Below are 22,452 nucleotides of genomic sequence, written 5' to 3' on the forward strand. Positions count from 1 at the left end.
GGTTATTCAGTCCCCTAACAATGTCAATATCCTGCAAGAAGGACTTACACAGACTAATGGTTGGTGTCAAAGCCATGGACTCACTCTCAGTACAAAAAAAAAATATGCATTATCATCCCCTTTAGCAAAGGTGATGTTCCTGCAAACTACTCCATAAATAACAATACCTTCAACACACAATCACTGGTGAGAGACCTGGGCATGCAGGTTGAGAGCAACTTTACCTTCAATCACCATGTCTTCACAGTAGTAAGAAGGGCATTCTATGTTGCTCATCTCATAAGTAAAGGAATTGCCTCCAAAAAAAAGGAGGATATAACCTCCCTGTATGCTTCTCTTATCAGGCCAATTCTTCTTCTTCTTCTTTCGGCTTTTCCTGGTTAGGGGTCGTCACAGCGGATCATCTATCCACTCATGATTGGCAGTGGAGTTTTACAGTGTCAAGTTGCCAGCTCAGCGCCCAACCTTCCGCAGAAGGCACACACACATGCACACCTAGGGCCAGTCTGGAGTGTCCATTCCAACTACTGCATATCTTTGGGATGTGGGAAGAAGCCAGAGCACCTGGAGGAAATCCATGCGACCACAGGGAGGACATGCAGACTCCACACAGAAGGCACCCCAGCTGAGAATTGAACTGGAGAACCTCTTGATGTGAGGTGACAATGCTAACCACTGCACCACCATGGCCACCCTTCTCTTATCAGGCCAATAATAGAGAATAATGCTTCATTTGGTTTATACCTCTCTAAGCACTTGCAGCAATTGCAGAGACCACAGAAGTTTCTTACAAAGAAAATTCAAGGTCTCCAGCACATGTCATATGCAGACAGACTGAAATGACTGTCTCTTTGCTCTGTGTCATACAGACTGCTCAGAGGCGACCTGTGCTTTGCATTTAAGGCAATATCTGAACTTGTCTTAATGAAAATGCTACACATTTGCAAATGAAATGGTACACATTTCATACACTCAAGGTACCTTAACCTGGTATGTGACATCAATAAGACTTGCTGGAGGGACAGATTTATCTCGCAGAGGTTACCTCACCTCTGGAAAAGACTTCCAATCCATGTTAAGCAGAGCCCCTCATTGACCCTATTTAAGTATAATTTGGATGACTGTAGGGGAAACCATAAATTTGCCCCATGGGTTCCACCTGTGCCCATCTTAGATATGGTTAATAGGTACTGATTTAGTGTCTACCCATAACAGACACTCTCTTGGGAACAAGGGTTCACTTAAATAGGCTTGTAAGGATCCTAGGGCCATTAACCTAGTAACCTCCTATGATTCTATGATCCTATATAGAGCTTTACATAGCAATGAAATGATTCTCTGTGTTTCTTAATGATTTTCCAGCCTCTGATGTGTCATTCTGTTTTCTGTTACTAACACTTATTTGATCTCCTCAGTTATATGCTTGTAAGCATAACCCTTCTCCCCTCAGCACCAGAGTCATGGAGAAATGTTTCAAATCAGGGAATATTTTTTAAATAGCAGTGCTATTGATTTAGTAAGCTAACAAAATGCAAATACGTGAATTAGCATGCATTTTATGAAGAAAATAAGTCTGTATAACTCTAATTAATGTCATTGTTTTTAATCCAACACCATTTTCAAAGAGTATCATATACTTTAGAATCACAGAGTAAAATTAGAAGCTAAAATCAGGGACATTAGTGGTTTGCTGGTAAGTGACCAACACTGCATCTTTTCTGTTTTCCATCACAGTCACCTGAAATAAACAGACGTGTATATGTCATTCCAAATATGTATTGTAACACTACTACCAGTTGAAGATGTAAACACACAACAGTGACACCATCCTCCAAACAAGGCACACTGACAATCTTTTGGCAAATATAGGGCAGCTTATCCCTTCCCACAAAGCAATAACCAAATTACTAGAGACTAAACTATGCATAATTTTACTCTTACGTTCTCCATTGCACTATGCCTAAGATTCACAATACACCATGCCAAACATTCACACCACACCATGCCTAACATTCACACCACACCATGCCTAATATTCACATGACACAATACCTAACACACACTATGCCATGTGTAAAATTCAAACCATACCATGCCTAACATTCACTCCACAGTATGCCTAACATTCACACCACAGCATACACACCACACTAAACCTAACATTCACACCACACCATGCCAACCATTCACACCACACCATGCCTAATACTCACAACACACTATACCTGACATGCACACCACACCATGTGTAAATTTCACACTATACCATGGCTAACATTCATACCACATCATACACACTACAGTATGCCTAACACTCACAAAACTCCATGCACACCATACATGCCTAACATTAACACCATTCCATGCCTAACATCCAAACCATACTATGTCTAACATTCACACCATGCCATGCACACCAAAGCATGCCTAACATTCACAACACACCTTGCCTAACATTCATACCACATTATTCCTAATATTAATATCACACTATGCCTAATATTCACACCACACCATGCCTAACATTCATACCACATAATGCCTAATATTCACATCACACTATGCCCAACATCGACACAACATCATGCACACTATACTATGTCTAAAATTCACACCACACCATGCACACCACACTATGCCTAACATTCTCACTATACCATGCCTAACATCCAAACCATACTATGCCTAAATTTTGCACAAAACCATGCCTAACATTCACACATCACCATGTCTAACATTCACACAACACCATGCACATCACACTGTCCATAGCATTCACATCACACCATGCCTAAAATCATACCACACCGTGCCTAACATTCACACCACACCATATCAACATTCACACCACACCATGCCTAATATTCTCAACACACTATACCTAACATGCACACTGTCATGTGCAAAATTCTACCATGCCATGCCTAACAGTCACACCACAGCACGTCTACCAATCACATCACAGCATAAACACCACACCATGCCTTACATTCTCACCATACCATGCCTAACATTTACATCATACCATGCACACCACACCATGTCAAACATTCAAACCACAGTGTGCCTAACATTCCCACCACACCATGCAAAACATTCTCACCACACCATGCCTAACATAAACACCACACCATGCCTAACATTCACACCACACTATGCCAAACATTCAAACCACAGTGCACCTAACATTCTCACCACATCACGCGTAACATTCTCACCACACCATGCCTAACACAAACACCACACCATGCGTAACATTCTCACCACACCATGCCTAACACAAACATCACACCATGCCTAACAGTCACACCACACTATGCCAAACATTCAAACTACAGTGTGCCTAACATTTTCACCACACCATGCCTAACATTCTCACCACAGCATGCCTGACACAAAAACCACGCCATGCTTAAAATTCACACCACGCAATGCCAAAAATTCACACCACACTATGCCTAACATTCTTACTACACCATGCTTAATATTCACAGGCCTAACATAAACACCATAACATGCCTAACATTCACAACATATCATGCCTAACATTCACATCACAGTATGCCTAACATTCACACCACACCATGCCTAATATTCTCACCACACCATGCCTGACATTTACAAAATACCATGCACACCACACCATGTCAAACATTCACAACACACCATGACAAACATTCAAACCACAGTGTGTCTAACATTCCCACCACACCATGATTAACACAAACACCACACCATGCCTAACATTCTCAACTCGCCATGCCTAACATTCACACAACACCATGCACACTACATTGTCACAAGCATTCACATCACACCATGCCTAAAATCAAACCACACCACACCTAACATTCACACCACACAATATCAACATTCACACCACACCATGGCTAATGTTCACATCACACTATACCTAACATGCACACTATGCCATGTATAAAATTCACACCATACCATGCCTAACATTTACACAACAGTATGTATAACATTTACACCACAATATACGCACCAGACCATGCCTAACATTCTCACCACACCATGCCTAACATTTACATCATACCATGCACATCACACCATGCCTAACATTCAAACCACACCATGCCAAACATTCAAACCACAGTGTGCCTAATATTCTCACCACACCATGTCTAACAGTCTCACCAAACCATGCCTAACACAAACACCACACCATGCCTAATATTCACACCATACCATGCCAAACATTCAAACTACAGTGTGCCTAACATTCTCACCACACCATGCCTAACATTCTCACCACACCATACCTAATGCAAACACCACACTATGCCTAACATTCACACCGCACCATGCCAAAAATTTACACCACAATGTGCCAAACATTCTTACTACACCATGCTTAATATTCCCATGCCTAACATAAACATCACACCATGCCTAACATTCACACAATACCATGCCTAAAACTCACACCACAGTATGCCTAACATTCACACCACACCATGCCTAACATTCTCACCATACCATGCATAACATTTACATCATACCATGCACACCACACCATGCCTAACATTCACACCAGACCATGACAAACATTCAAACCACAGTGTGCCTAACATTCTCAACACACCATGCCTAGCACAAACACCACACCAAGCCTAAAATCCACACCACATCATGCCAAATATTCAAACCACAGTATGGCAAACATTCTTACCACACCATGCCTAACATTCCCAGCTCGCCATGCCTAACACAAGCACCACAATATGCCTAACAGTCACACCACAACATGCCAAAAATTCACACCACACTGTGCCTAACATTCTTACCACACCATGCTTAAAAATCTCACCACACCATGCCTAACATAAACATCACACCTTGCCTAACATTCACACCACATGAAGCACACCACACTATGCCAAGCATTCATACCACACCATGCCAGCCATTCACACCACACTATGCCTAATACTCACACCACACTATACCTAACAAGCACACCTTGCCATGTGTAAACGTCACACCATACGATGCCTAACATTCACACCACATCATACACACCACATTATGCCTAACATTCTCACCATACCATGCCTAACATCCATATCATACTATGTCTATCATTCACATCATACCATGCACACCACACCATGCCTAACATTCACACCATGCCTAAAACACACACCACATTATACCTAACATGCACAACACACCATGTGTAAAATTCACACCATATCATGCCTAACATTCACACCACATCATGCACACTACAGTATGCCTAACATTCACACCATGCCATGTACACCACACCATGCCTAACATTCATACCATACCATACCTAACATCCAAACCATACTATGTCTAACATTCACATCATACCATGCACACCACACCATGCCTAAAATGCACACCATGCCTAACATTCACATCACACCATGCTTTATATTCTCACCACTCCAAGCCTAACCTAAACACCATGCCATGCCTAACATTCACACCACACCATACACACCACACTAAGCCTAACATTCACACCACACCATGCCAACCATTCACACCACAACATGCCTAATACTCACATCACACTATACCTGACATGCACACCACACCATGTGTAAAATTCACACTATACCATGGCTAACATTCATACCACATCATACACACTACAGTATGCCTAACATCACAAAAGTCCATGCATACCATACATGCCTAACATTCACACCATAACATGCCTAACATCTAAATCATACTATGTTTAACATTCACACAATGCCAGGCAAACCAGAACATGCCTAACATTCACACCAAACTTTGCCTAACATTCATACCACACCATGCCTAACATTCATACAACATAATGCATAATATTCACATCACACTATGCCCAACATTCACACCACACCATGCCTAAAATTCATACGAAATAATGCATAATATTCACATCACACTATGCCCAACATTCACACCACATCATGCACACTACACTATGTCTAACATTCACACCACACCATGCACACCACACTATGTCTAACATTCTCACCATACCAATCCTAACATCCAAACCATACTATACCTACCTTTCACACCAAACTATGCCTAAAATTTGCACAAAACCATGCCAAACATTTTCACATCACCATGCCTAACATTCACACAACACCATGCACATCACACTGTCCTTAGCATTCAAACCACACCATGCCTAAAATCACACCACACCATGCCTAAGCTCACACCACACCATGCCTGATATTCACACCACACCATATCAACATTCACACCACACCATGCCTAATATTCTCAACACACTATAAATAACATGCACAGTATGCCATGTGCAAAATGTTACTATGCCATGCCTAACATTCACACCACAGTATGTCTAACATTCACTTCACACCATAAACACCACACCATGCCTAACATTCTCGCCATACCATGCCCAACATTTACATCATACCATGCATACCACATCATGCCTAACATTCACACCACACCATGCTAAACATTCAGACCACAGTGTGCCTAACATTTCCACCACACCATGCATAACATTCTCACCACACCATGCCTAACACAAACACCACACCATGCCTAACATTCACACCACACTATGCCAAACATGCAAACCAGTGTGCCTAATTTTCTCACCATACCATGTCTAATATTCTCATCACACCATGCCTAACAGAAACACCACACCATGTGTAACATTCTCACCACACCATGCCTAACACAAACACCACACCATGCCTAACATTCACACCATACCATGCCAAACATTCAAACCACAGTGTGCCTAACATTCTCACCACACCATGCCTAACATTTACATCATACCATGCACACCACACCATGCCAAACATTCACAACACGCCATGCCAAACATTCAAACCACAGTGTGCCTAACATTTTCACCACACCATTCCTAACATTCCTACCACACCATGCCTAACACAAACACCACACCATGCCAAACATTCACACCTCACCATGTCTAACATTCACACAACACCATGCACATTACACTATCACTAGCACTCACATCACACCATGCCTAAAATCAAACCACAGTATACCTAACATTCATACCACACAATATTAACATTCACACCACACCATGCCTAATATTCACACCACACTACACCTAACATGCACACTATGCCATGTATAAAATTCACGCCATACCATGCCTTACATTCACACAACAGTATGTATAAAATTCACACCACACCATACACACCATACCATGCCTAACATTCTCACCATACCATGCCTAACATTTACATCATACCATGCACACCACACCATGCCTAACATTCACACCACACCATGCCAAGCATTCAAATCACAGTGTGCCTAGCATTCTCACCACATCATGCCTAACATTCACACCACACCATGACAAACATTCAAACCACAGTGTGCCAAACATTCTGACCAGACCATTCCTAACATTCCCAACACACCATGCCTAACACAAACACCATACCATGCCTAATATTCACACCACACTAAGCACACCACACTATGCTAAACATTCATACCACACCATGCCAACCATTCACACAACACTATGCTTAATACTCACACCACACTATACCTAACATGCACACCATGCCATGTGTAAAATTCACACCATACCATGCCTAACATTCACACCACATCATACACACCAAAATGTACCTAACAATCACACCACTCTATGCACACCACACCATGTCTAACATTCATACCATGCCATGCCTAGCATGGAAACAATACTAGGTCTAACATTTACACCATGCCATGCACACCAAACCATGTCTGACATTCACACCACAACTTGCCTAACATTCACAACACACTATGCCTAATATTCACATCACACTTTTCCTAACATTCACACCCTCACTATGCATACCACACTATGCCTAACATTCTCACCATGCCATGCCTAACATTCACATCATACCATGCACACCACACCATGCCTAACATTCACACCACCCCATGCCTAACATTCACACCATACCATGCCAAACATTCATACCACACTGTCCATAACATTCTCACTACACCATGCTTAATATTCTCACCACACCATGCCTAACACAAACACCACACCATGCCTAACATTCACATCATACCATGCAAACATTCACATCACCCTATGCCGGACATTCTTACCACACCATGCTTAATATTCTCACTACACCATGCCAAACATAAAAATCACAGCATGCCTAACATTCACATGACACCATGCACAGTACGCTCTGCCTATAATTCTCACCATACCATGCCTAACATCCAAACCATTCTATGCCTATCATTCACATAATACCATGGACACCACACCATGCCTAATATTCACACCACACCATTCATACCACACTATGCCTAAGGTTCTTATCAAATCATGCCAAACATTCACACCACACTATGCCTAACACAAACACCACACCATGCCTAACATTCACACCATAATATGCCCAACATTCAAACTACAGTGTGCCTAACATTCTCACCACACCATGCCTAACACAAACACCACATCATGTCTAGCATTCATACCACACCATGCCAATCATTCAAACCACAGTGTGCATAACATTCTCACCACACCATGCCTAACATTCTCACCATACCATGCCTAACACAAACACCACACCATGCCTAACATTCACACCACACCATGCCAAAAATTCACACCACACTGTGCCTAGCATTCTTACTACACTGTGCTTAATATTATCATGCCTAACATAAACAGCACATCATGCCTAACATTTACACCATATCATGCCTAATATTCACACCACAGTATGACTAACATTCACACCACACCGTACATACCACACCATGCCTAACATTCTCACCACACCATGCCTAATATTTACTTCATACCATGCACACCACACCATGCCTAACATTCACAACACACCATGCCAAACATTCAAACCACAGTGTGCCTAACATTCTCACCACACCATTCTTAACATTCCCACCACACCATGCCTAACAAAAACACCATACCATACCTAACATTCACACCTCACCATGCCTAACATTCACACAACACCATGCACACTACACTGTCACTAGCATTCACATCACACCATGCCTAAAATCAAACCACACCATGCCTAACATTCACACCACACAATATCAACATTCACACCACACCATGCCTAATATTCACACCACACTATACCTAACATGCACGCTATGCCATGTATAAATTCACACCATACCACGCATTACATTCACACAACTGTATGTATAACATTCACACTACACCATACACATCACACCATACCTAACATTCTCACCATACCATGCCCAACATTTACATCATACCATGCACGGCACACCATGCCTAACATTCACACCACACCATGACAAACATTCAAACCACAGTGTGCCAAACATTCTGACCAGACCATTCCTAACATCCCCAGCACACCATGACTAACACAAACACCACATTATGCCTAACATTCACACCACACCATGCCAAAAAGTCACACCACACTGTGCCTAACATTCTTACCACACCATCCTTAATATTTTCACCACACCATGCCTAACATAAACACCACGCCATGCCAAACATTCAAACCACAGTGTACCTAACATTCTCATTGCACCATGCCTAACATTCTCACCACACCATGCCTAACACAAACACCACACCATGCCTAATATTCATACCACACCATGCCAAAAATTCACACCACACTGTGGTTAACAGTCTTACTACACTGTGCTTAATATTCCCATGCCTAACATAAACACCACACCATGCCTAACTTCACAACATATCATGCCTAACATTCACACCACACCATACACAATACACCATGCCTAACATTCTCACCACACCATGCCTAACATTTACATCATATCATGCACACCACACCATGCCTAAAATTCACAACACACCATGCCAAACATTCAAAGCACAATGTGCTTAACATTCTCACCACACCATTCCTAACATTCCCACCACACCATGCCTAACACAAACACCACACCATGTCTAACATTCACACATCACCATGCCTAACATTCACACAACACCATGCATACTACACAGTCACTAGCATTTACATCACACCATGCCTAAAATCAAACCACACCATGCCTAACATTCACACCACACAATATCAACATTCACACCACACCATGACTAATATTCACACCACACTATACCTAACATGCACACTATGCCATGTATAACATTCACACCATACTACGCCTTACATTCACACAACAGTATGTATAACATTCACAACACACCATACACACCACAACATGCCTAACATTCTCAGCATGCTATACCAAACATTTACATCATACCATGCACACCACACCATGCCTAACATTCCACCATTCCAAACATTCAAATCACAGTGTGCCTAACATTCTCACCATACCATGCACACTACACTGTCACTAGCATTCACATCACACCATGCCTAAAAGCAAACCACACCATGCCTAACATTCACACCACACAATATCAATATTCACACCACACCATGCCTAATATTCACACCACACTATACCTAACATGCACGCTATGCCATGTATAAAATTCACACCATACCATGCCTTACATTCACACAATTGTATGTATAACATTCACATCACACCATACACACCACAGCATGCCTAACATTCTCACCATACCATGCCTAACAATTACATCATACCATGCACAACACACCATGCCTAACATTCACAGCACACCATGACAAACATTCAAACCACAGTATGCCAAACATTCTGACCAGAGCATTCCTAACATTCTCAGCACACCATGACTAACACAAACACTACACTATGCCTAACATTCACACCACACCATGCCAAAAATTAACACCACACTGTGCCTAACATTCTTACCACACCATGCTTAATATTTTCACCAAACCATGCCTAACATAAACACCACACCATGCCAAACATTCAAATCACAGTGTACCTAACATTCTCATTACACCATGCCTAACATTCTCACCACACCATGCCTAACACAAACACCACACCATGCCTAACATTCACTACACACCATGCCTAACATTCTCACCACACCATGCCTAACACAAAAACACACCATGACTAACTCAAACACCATACTATGCCTTACATTCACACCACACCATGCCAAAAATTCACACCACACTGCGCATAAAATTCTTACCACACCATGCTTATTATTTTCACCACACCATGCCTAACATAAACACCACACCATGCCAAACATTCAAACCACAGTGTGCCTAACATTCTCATTACACCATGCCTAACATTCTCACCACACCATGCCTAACACAAGCACCACACCATGCCTAACATTCACACCATATCATGCCTAACATTCACACCACAGCATGCCTAACATTCACACTACACCATACACAATACACCATGACTAACATTCTCACCACACCATGCCTAACACAAACACCACACCATGTCTAACATTCACACCTCATCATGCCTAACATCCGCAAAACACCATGCACACTACACTGTTACTAGCATTCACATCACACCATGCCTAAAATCAAACCACACCATGCCTAATATCATTCACACCACACCATGCCCAATATTCACATCACACTATACCTAACATGCCCACTATGCCATGTATAATATTCACACCATACTATGCCTAACATTCACACAACCACATGTATAACATTCACAACACACCATACACACCACACCATGCCTAACATTCTCAGCATGCCATGCCTAACATTTACATCATACCATGCACACCACAACATGCCTAGCATTCACACCACACCATGCCAAACATTCAAATCACCATGTGCCTAACATTCTCACCACACCATGCCTAACATTCTCACCACACCATGCCTAACATTCTCACCACACCATGCCTAACACAAACACCCACCATGCCTAACATTCACACCACACCATGCCAAATATTCACACCACACTGTGCTAAACATTCTTACCACACCATGCCTAATATTCTCACCACACCATGCCTAACATAAACATCACAACATGCTTAACATTCACATGACATCATGCACAGTATGTTATGCCTAACATTCTTTCCATACCGTGCCTAACATTCAAGCCATACTATATATATCATTCACATCATACCATGCACACCACACCATGCCTAACATTCACACCAGACCATGCATACCACTCTATGCCTAACATTCATACCACGCCATGCTAACCATTCACACCACACCATGTCTAAAACTCAGACCACACTATACCTAACATGCACACCATGCCATGTGTAAAATTCACACCATACCATGCCTAACATTTACACCACATCATGCACACTACAGTATGCCTAACATTCACACCATGCCATGTACACCACACCATGCTTAAAATTCACCCCACGCCATGCCTAACATTCACACCACACCGCGCCTAACACAAACACCACACCATGCCTAACATTCACACCACACCATGCCAAAAATTCACACCACACTGTGCCTACCATTCTTACCACACCATGCTTAATATCCCCATGCCTAAAATAAACACCATAGCATGCCTAACATTCACACCATACCATGCCTAACATTCACACCACAGTATGCCTAACATTCACACCACACCATACACACAATGCCATGCTTAACATTTTCACAATACCATGCCTAACATTTACATCATACCGTGCACAGAACACCATGCCTAACATTCACACCACACCATGCCAAACATTCAAACCACAATGTGCTTAACATTCTCACCACACCATGCATAACATTCTCACCACACCATGCCTAATACAAACACCACACCATGCCTAACATTCACACCTCACCATGCCTAACATTCACACAACACCATGCACATTACACTATCACTAGCATTCACATCACACCATGCCTAAAATCAAACCACAGTATGCCTAACATTCATACCACACAATATTAACATTCACACCACACCATGCCTAATATTCACACCACACTATACCTAACATGCACACTATGCCATGTATAAAATTCACACCATACCATGCCTTACATTCACACAACAGTATGTATAAAATTCACACCACACCATACACACCATACCATGCCTAACATTCTCACCATACCATGCCTAACATTTACATCATACCATGCACACCACACCATGCCTAACATTCACACCACAGCATGCCAAGCATTCAAATCACAGTGTGCCTAACATTCTCACCACATCATGCCTAACATTCACACCACACCATGACAAACATTCAAACCACAGTGTGCCAAACATTCTGACCAGACCATTCCTAACATTCCCAACACACCATGCCTAACACAAACACCATACCATGCCTAACATTCACACCTCACTAAGCACACCACACTATGCTAAACATTCATACCACACCATGCCAACCATTCACACAACATTATGCTTAATACTCACACCACACTATACCTAACATGCACACCATGCCATGTGTAAAGTTCACACCATACCATGCCTAACATTCACACCACATCATACACACCAACATGTACCTAACAATCACACCACTCTATGCACACCACACCATGTCTAACATTCATACCATGCCATGCCTAGCATGGAAACAATACTAGGTCTAACATTTACACCATGCCATGCACACCAAACTATGTCTGACATTCACACCACAACTTGCCTAACATTCACAACACACTATGCCTAATATTCACATCACACTTTTCCTAACATTCACACCCTCACTATGCATACCACACCATGCCTAACATTCTCACCATGCCATGCCTAACATTCACATCATACCATGCACACCACACCATGCCTAACATTTACACCACCCCATGCCTAACATTCACACCATACCATGCCAAACATTCATACCACACTGTCCATAACATTCTCACTACACCATGATTAATATTCTCACCACACCATGCCTAACACAAACACCACACCATGCCTAACATTCACATCATACCATGCAAACATTCACATCACCCTATGCTGGACATTCTTACCACACCATGCTTAATATTCTCACTACACCATGCCTAACATAAAAATCACAGCATGCCTAACATTCACATGACACCATGCACAGAACGCTCTGCCTATAATTCTCACCATACCATGCCTAACATCCAAACCATTCTATGCCTATCATTCACATAATACCATGCACACCACACCATGCCTAATATTCACACCACACCATTCATACCACACTATGCCTAAGGTTCTTATCAAATCATGCCAAACATTCACACCACACTATGCCTAACACAAACACCACACCATGCCTAATATTCACACCATAATATGCCCAACATTCAAACCACAGTGTGCCTAACATTCTCACCACACCATGCCTAACACAAACACCACATCATGTCTAGCATTCACACCACACCATGCCAATCATTCAAACCACAGTGTGCATAACATTCTCACCACACCATACCTAACATTCTCACCACACCATGCCTAACACAAACACCACACCATGCCTAACATTCACACCACACCATGCCAAAAATTCACACCACACTGTGCCTAGCATTCTTACTACACCGTGCTTAATATTACCATGCCTAACATAAACAGCACATCATGCCTAACATTTACACCATATCATGCCTAACATTCACACCTCACCATGCCTAACATTCACACAACACCATGCATACTACACTGTCACTAGCATTCACATCACACCATGCCTAAAATCAAACCACACCATGCCTAACATTCACACCACACAATATCAACATTCACACCACACCATGCCTAATATTCACACCACACTATACCTAACATGCACGCTATGCCATGTATAAATTCACACCATACCATGCATTACATTCACACAACTGTATGTATAACATTCACACTACACCATACACATCACACCATACCTAACATTCTCACCATACCATGCCTAACATTTACATCATACCATGCACACCACACCATGCCTAACATTCACTCCACACCATGACAAACATTCAAACCACAGTGTGCCAAACATTCTGACCAGACCATTCCTAACATCCCCAGCACACCATGACTAAGACAAACACCACATTATGCCTAACATTCACACCACACCATGCCAAAAAGTTACACCACACTGTGCCTAACATTCTTACCACACCATCCTTAATATTTTCACCACACCATGCCTAACATAAACACCACGCCATGCCAAACATTCAAACCACAGTGTACCTAACATTCTCATTACACCATGCCTAACATTCTCACCACACCATGCCTAACACAAACACCACACTGTGCCTAACATTCTTACCACACCATCCTTAATATTTTCACCACACCATGCCTAACATAAACACCACGCCATGCCAAACATTCAAACCACAGTGTACCTAACATTCTCATTACACCATGCCTAACATTCTCACCACACCATGCCTAACACAAACACCACACCATGCCTAACATTCATACCACACCATGCCAAAAATTCATACCACACTGTGGTTAACAGTCTTACTACACTGTGCTTAATATTCCCATGCCTAACATAAACACCACACCATGCCTAACATTCACAACATATCATGCCTAACATTCACACCACAGCATGCCTAACATTCACACCACACCATACACAATACACCATGCCTAACATTCTCACCACACCATGCCTAACATTTACATCATATCATGCACACCACACCATGCCTAAAATTCACAACACACCATGCCAAACATTCAAAGCACAATGTGCTTAACATTCTCACCACACCATTCCTAACATTCCCACCACACCATGCCTAACACAAACACCACACCATGTCTAACATTCACACATCACCATGCCTGACATTCACACAACATCATGCATACTACACAGTCACTAGCATTTACATCACACCATGCCTAAAATCAAACCACACCATGCCTAACATTCACACCACACAATATCAACATTCACACCACACCACGACTAATATTCACACCACACTATACCTAACATGCACACTATGCCATGTATAACATTCACACCATACTACGCCTTACATTCACACAACAGTATGTATAACATTCACAACACACCATACACACCACAACATGCCTAACATTCTCAGCATGCTATACCAAACATTTACATCATACCATGCACACCACACCATGCCTAACATTCCACCATTCCAAACATTCAAATCACAGTGTGCCTAACATTCTCACCACACCATGCACACTACACTGTCACTAGCATTCACATCACACCATGCCTAAAAGCAAACCACACCATGCCTAACATTCACACCACACAATATCAATATTCACACCACACCATGCCTAATATTCACACCACACTATACCTAACATGCACGCTATGCCATGTATAAAATTCACACCATACCATGCCTTACATTCACACAACTGTATGTATAACATTCACACCACACCATACACACCACAGCATGCCTAACATTCTCACCATACCATGCCTAACAATTACATCATACCATGCACAACACACCATGCCTAACATTCACACCACACCATGACAAACATTCAAACCACAGTATGCCAAACATTCTGACCAGAGCATTCCTAACATTCCCAGCACACCATGACTAACACAAACACTACACTATGCCTAACATTCACACCACACCATGCTAAAAATTAACACCACACTGTGCCTAACATTCTTACCACACCATGCTTAATATTTTCACCAAACCATGCCTAACATAAACACCACACCATGCCAAACATTCAAATCACAGTGTGCCTAACATTCTCATTACACCATGCCTAACATTCTCACCACACCATGCCTAACACAAACACCACACCATGCCTAACATTCACACCACACCATGCCTAACATTCTCACCACACCATGCCTAACACAAAAACACACCATGACTAACTCAAACACCACACTATGCCTAACATTCACACCACACCATGCCAAAAATTCACACCACACTGTGCATAACATGCTTACCACACCATGCTTATTATTTTCACCACACCATGCCTAACATAAACACCACACCATGCCAAACATTCAAACCACAGTGTGCCTAACATTCTCATTACACCATGCCTAACATTCTCACCACACCATGCCTAACACAAACACCACACCATGCCTAACATTCACACCATATCATGCCTAACATTCACACCACAGCATGCCTAACATTCACACTACACCATACACAATACACCATGACTAACATTCTCACCACACCATGCCTAACACAAACACCACACCATGTCTAACATTCACACCTCATCATGCCTAACATCCACAAAACACCATGCACACTACACTGTCACTAGCATTCACATCACACCATGCCTAAAATCAAACCACACCATGCCTAATATCATTCACACCACACCATGCCCAATATTCACATCACACTATACCTAACATGCCCACTATGCCATGTATAATATTCACACCATACTATGTCTTACATTCACACAACCGCATGTATAACATTCACAACACACCATACACACCACACCATGCCTAACATTCTCAGCATGCCATGCCTGACATTTACATCATACCATGCACACCACAACATGCCTAGCATTCACACCACACCATGCCAAACATTCAAATCACCATGTGCCTAACATTCTCACCACACCATGCCTAACATTCTCACCACACCATGCCTAACATTCACACCACACCATGCCAAATATTCACACCACACTGTGCTAAACATTCTTACCACACCATGCCTAATATTCTCACCACACCATGCCAAACATAAACATCACAACATGCTTAACATTCACATGACATCATGCACAGTACGTTATGCCTAACATTCTTTCCATACCGTGCCTAACATTCAAGCCATACTATATATATCATTCACATCATACCATGCACACCACACCATGCCTAACATTCACACCAGACCATGCATACCACTCTATGCCTAACATTCATACCACACCATGCTAACCATTCACACCACACCATGTCTAAAACTCAGACCACACTATACCTAACATGCACACCATGCCATGTGTAAAATTCACACCATACCATGCCTAACATTTACACAACATCATGCACACTACAGTATGCCTAACATTCCCACCATGCCATGTACACCACACCATGCTTAAAATTCACCCCACGCCATGCCTAACATTCACACCACACCGCGCCTAACACAAACACCACACCATGCCTAACATTCACACCACACCATGCCAAAAATTCACACCACACTGTGCCTACCATTCTTACCACACCATGCTTAATATTCCCATGCCTAAAATAAACACCACAGCATGCCTAACATTCATACCATACCATGCCTAACATTCACACCACAGTATGCCTAACATTCACACCACACCATACACACAATGCCATGCTTAACATTTTCACAATACCATGCCTAACATTTACATCATACCATGCACAGAACACCATGCCTAACATTCACACCACACCATGCCAAACATTCAAACCACAATGTGCTTAACATTCTCACCACACCATGCATAACATTCTCACCACACCATGCCTAATACAAACACCACACCATGCCTAACATTCACACCTCACCATGCCTAACATTCACACAACACCATGCACACCACACTATCCCTAGCATTCCCATCACACAATGCCTAAATTCAAACCACACCATGCCTAACATTCACACCATACCATATCTAATATTCACACCAAACTATACCTAACCTGCACACTATGCCATGTGTAAATTTCACATCATACCATGCCTAACATTCACACCACAGTATGCTTAACATTCACACCACACCATACACACCATACCATGCCTAATGATCTTACCACACCATGCCAAACATTTGAATAACAGTGTGCCTAACATTCTCACCACACCATGCCTAACATTATCACCACACCATGCCTAACAAACGTACCACAGCATGCCTAACATTCACACCACACCATGCCAAATATTCACACCACACTCTGCCAAACATTCTTACCACACCATGCTTAATATTCTCACCACACCATGCCTAACATTCACACAACACCATGCACACCACACTGTCCCTAGCATTCACATCACACCATGCCTAAAATCAAACCACACCATGCCTAATATTCACACCATACCATATCTAATATTCACACCAAACTATACTTAACCTGCACACTATACCATGTGTAAATTTCACACCATACCATGCCTAACATTCACACCACAGTATGCTTAACATTTACACCACACCATACCATGCTTAACAATCTTACCACATCATGCCAAACATTCAAATCACAGTGTGCCTAACATTCTCACCACACCATGCCTAAAATTCTCACCACACCATGCCTAACAAAAGTACCACAGCATGCCTAACATTCACACCACACCATGCCAAATATTCACACCACACTCTGCCAAACATTCTTACCACACCATGCTTAATATTCACACCACATCATGCCTAACATAAACACCACACCATGCCTAACATTCACACCTCACCAAGCACACCACACTATGCTGAACATTCAGACCACACCATGCCAGCCATTCACACCACCCCATGCCTAATTCTCAAACCAAACTATAACTAACATGCACACCATGCCATGTGTAAAATTTACACCATACCATGGGTAACATTCACACCACATCATACACACCACAGTATGCCTAACATTCACACCACTCCATGCAGACCACACCATGCCTAATATTCATACCATACAATGCCTAGCATGCAAACCATACTAGGTCTAATATTCACACCACATCATGCATACCAAACCATGCCTAAAATTCACAACACATCTTGCCTAACATTCACAATACACTATGCCTAACATTCCCACAACACTATGCACACCACACCATGCCTAACATTCTCAGCATACCATGTCTAACATTCACATCATACCATACACACCACACCATGCCTAACATTCACACCACCCCATGCCTAACATTCAGACCACACCATGCCAAACATTCACATCACACTGTGCCTAACATTCTCAATACACCATGTCTAACACAAACACTACACCATGTCTAACATTCACATCATACCATGCCAAATATTCACACCAGACTGTGCTGAACATTCTTACCACACCATGCTTAATATTCTCACTACACCATGCCTAACATAAATATCACACCATGCCTAACATTCACATGACACCATGCACATCACACTATGCCTAACATTCTCACCATACCATGCCAACCATTTACATGACAGCATGCCTAATACTCACACCACACTATACCTAACATGCACACTGCGCCATGTGTAAAATTCATACCATGCCATGCCTAACATTTACACCACATCATGCACACCACAGTATGCCTAAGATTCACACCATGCTATGCACATCACACCATGCCTAACATTCACATCATACCATGCCTAACATCCAAACCACACTATGTCTAACATTCACACCAAGCCATGCACACCAAACCATGGCTAACATTCACATCACACCTTGCCTGACATTCACACCACATTATTCCTAATATTAAGATCACACTAAGCCTAACATTCACATCACACCATGCACACCACATCATGCCTAAGATTTTCACCATACCATGCCTAACATTCACATTATATACACCACACCATGCAGAAAATTCACACCACACCATGCCAAACATTCACAACACACCGTGCCTAACATTCTTACCACACCATGCTTAATATTCTCACCACACCATGCCTAACATAAACACCACACCATGTCTAACATTCACACCACACCATGCACAGCACACTATGCCTAAAACTCATACTACACCATGCCTAACATTCACACTATGCCTAATATTCACACCACACTATACCTAACATTCGCACCATGCCATGTACACCACACCATGCCTAACATTCACACCATACCATGCCTAACATCCATATCATACTATGTGTAAGATTCACACCATGCCATGCACACCAAACCATGGCTAACATTCACATATCACTATGCATACCACATCATGCCTAACATTCTCAGTATACCATGCCATACCATACCATGCCTAACATACGCATTATACCATACACACCATGCCTAACATTCGCACCACACCATGGCTAACATTCACACCACACCATGCCAAACATTCACACCACACCATGCCAAACATTCACACCACACTGTACCTAACATTCTCACCACACCATGCCTAACATTCATGCCACACTATTCCAAACATTCACACCACACCATGTCTAAAATTCTCACCACACCATGCCTACCATTTGTACCATACCATGCTTAAAATTCACACCATGCAATGTCTAACATTCACACCACACCATGCCTAACATTCACACCACACCTTGCCTAAGATTCACCCCACACCATACATACCACACTGTACCTAACATTCACACCACCCAATCCTAACATTCACACCACACTATGCCTAACATTCACACCATTCCATATGCAACATTCACATCACACCTTGCCTAAGATTCACCCCACACCATGCACACCACACTGTGCCTAACACTCACTCCATACCATGTCTAACATTCACACCACACATTGCCTAACATTCACACCACACCATGCACACCACACCATGCCTAACATTTTTAGCATACCATACCATACCATACCATACCATACCATACCATACCATACCATACCATGCCTAACATACACATCATACCATACACACCTTGCCTAAGATTCTCCCCACACCATGCACACCACGCTATGCCTAACATTCACTCCACTCCATCCCTAGCATTCATACCCACTTACAAAGGCACAGCTCCAGCACCCAAAACACACAGCCACCCACCCATACACACCCACACTATGTGTCAGGGAACCATGAAGCTTTACCCACCTCTCTGCAAACACTTCTGTAATGGCTGTGATCTACCAATGTGATTAATGGATATCAGCTCAAGACTTCCACTTGAGCTGGTGTAGCCACTTTCTGTTCTTGCAGAAGTTTACTGCTTAGCAGGGCAGCAAGCAGGTATCAATACAGATCTGTTAGGCCATGCACACAAGACACTACATACATTCACAGAAAGACATACACACATACACACATACACACACACACACACACACACACACACACACACACACACACACACACACACACACACACACACACATAATCCATGCTGTGTATTGGTGTATAATGGGACTTTGATTCCCCCTCTACAAAGAAGTTCTGTAATTGCCAGGGGGAGTCAAAACTATTGACAGATGTCAGCTTGATTACAAACCTGGTATTACTTACTGTCCATCTGCTGCCCAGCTATCTGTCAGTCCATAGTTGTAAAATGGTCATCCATTAGGCTGTGACTACCACACACACACACACACACACACACACACACACACACACACACACACACACAACACACGTAAGTGCAGAAATATTCACCATTGTCCACTACAGTCAGTGTACCGCACAATTG

This window comes from Protopterus annectens, chromosome 12.part0, assembly GCF_019279795.1.
Source record: "Protopterus annectens isolate FY-2018-M chromosome 12.part0, PAN1.0, whole genome shotgun sequence".
Lineage (NCBI taxonomy): Eukaryota > Metazoa > Chordata > Ceratodontiformes > Protopteridae > Protopterus > Protopterus annectens.